The sequence below is a fragment of the Physeter macrocephalus genome, unplaced genomic scaffold (genome assembly GCF_002837175.3).
Source record: "Physeter macrocephalus isolate SW-GA unplaced genomic scaffold, ASM283717v5 random_945, whole genome shotgun sequence".
NCBI lineage: Eukaryota > Metazoa > Chordata > Mammalia > Artiodactyla > Physeteridae > Physeter > Physeter macrocephalus.
In genome coordinates, this window is record NW_021147076.1 from 1 (window position 1) to 2,099 (window position 2,099).

The following is a 2,099-nucleotide window of genomic DNA, read 5'->3' on the forward strand; positions in this document are numbered from 1 at the left end:
AGTAAGAACCTTATCTAGAGTTAGTGCATCCCAGGTGCAGATGGGGAAGGCAAAGTCCCACCCGCATCAGTTTTTACAATAGGGAGCTATGTGGTTCTCACAAGCTCTGCTTTTCTGGGGTAAAACATTAGAAGGAGCCACAGAATCAATGAAATTTGAGGTCGGGAGGTGACCTAAATGGGGCATTCCTGGACTTGGGCTCAGGAGCATTCCAAGCACAGCTCCTGGCACTGAGCAGTCAATGAACTGGGGACTTCTACGAGGGATGGGATGAATTCATTCATCCTCGTATTTTGACTTAGCATGAATCTACATTCTTTTCTCTTTCCCTGCTGAAATGAATCAACTGGAGTAGATTTTTTAAAATATATATATAGGTTATGGAACATATAGAGATTTAAAACATATATACATAAAATAATATATGTTTACGAAATAATTTAAACAGTACAGACAGTGAAGAATAAAAGTCTTAAGCAAAACAGTAAGTACTGGTATTCATGATTCTAAATTTTAACACCACACATCTGTACATGCCTATATATAGATACTTCTATAAATACATGGCATAGGGTTTGGAAAACAATACTCCAGTGCTGGTAACTGTAAATCTTTGGAGAGGAGAGTGAATTTGGGAGAAGGGAAATTTTCACTGTTTATATACTTATATATTGCCTAACATTTCTTTTTTTTTCTTGCTGCGTTGGGTTTTTGTTGCTGTGTGCAGGCTTTCTCTAGTTGCGGCGAGCAGGGGCTACTCTTGTTGCGGTGCGTGGGCTTCAGCAGTTGTGGCATGTGGGCTCAGTAGTTGTGGCTCGTGGGCTTAGTTGCTCTGCGGCATGTGGCATCTTCCCGGACCAGAGCTCGAACCCGTGTCCCCTGCATTGGCAGGCGGATTCTTAACCACTGCGCCACCAGGGAAGTCCATGTTCATTATCTTGATTGTGGTGATGGTTTCACAGGTGAATATATATGTTGAAAGTTATCAAATTATACACTTTAATTATGTGCAGTTTATTGTATATAAATTAAACCACAATAAAGCTGTTAAAATATTCAGTAAAAATTATATAATGCAGTAACATATTCTTATTAGAAATGTTACGCAAGAACTTCCCTGGTGGCACAGTGGTTCGGAGTCTGCCTGCCAATGCAAGGGACATGGGTTTGATCCCTGGTCCAGTAAGATCCCACAGGCCGCGGAGCAAGTAAGCCCGTGCGCCACAACTACTGAGTCTGCGCTCTGGAGCCTGTGAGCCACAACTACTGAGCCCTCGTGCCACAACTACTGAAGCCTGCATGCCTAGAGCCCATGCTCTGCAACAAGAGAAGCCACCGCAAGGAGAAGCCCACGCACCACAACGAAGATTTGCCTCCCCCGCTGGCGGTAACTAGAGAAAGCTGGTGTGCAGCAATGAAGACCCAACGCAGCCAAAAATAAATAAATAAATAGTTATATTAAAAAGAAATTAAGAAAAAATATAATGAATATATTTGTCACCTTGAAAGTTTCCTTATGTCCCTTTATTTTTTAATTTAATTTAATTTTTTTTTTGCGGTACGCAGGCCTCTCACTGTTGTGGCCTCTCCGGTTGTGGAGCACTGGCTCCCGGATGCGCAGGTCCAGCGGCCATGGCCCACGGGCTCAGCCGCTCCGCAGCACATGGAATCTTCCCGAACCGGGGCGCAAACCCGTGTCCCCAGCACTGGCAGGCGGATTCTCAACCACTGCGCCACCAGGGAAGCCCTTTATGTCCCTTTATAATCACTCTCTCCTCTCCTGATCTCCTCAGCCACTCCTAGGCAACCACTGATGTGTTTTCTGTCGGTGTAGATTATTTTAAAATTTCTAGAATATTATATAAACAGAATTTTTTATTCTGGCTTCTTTCACTCAGCATAATTAAGATGTATCCATTCTGTACCTGTTTCAATAGCTTTTTTTTTTTTTTTTTGCTGCGTAATTTTTTTTTTTTTTTTTTTTTTGCGGTACGTGGGCCTCTCACTGCTGTGGCCTCTCCCGTTGCGGAGCACAGGCTCCAGACGCGCAGGCTCAGCGGCCATGGCTCACGGGCCCAGCCGCTCCGCGGCACGTGAGA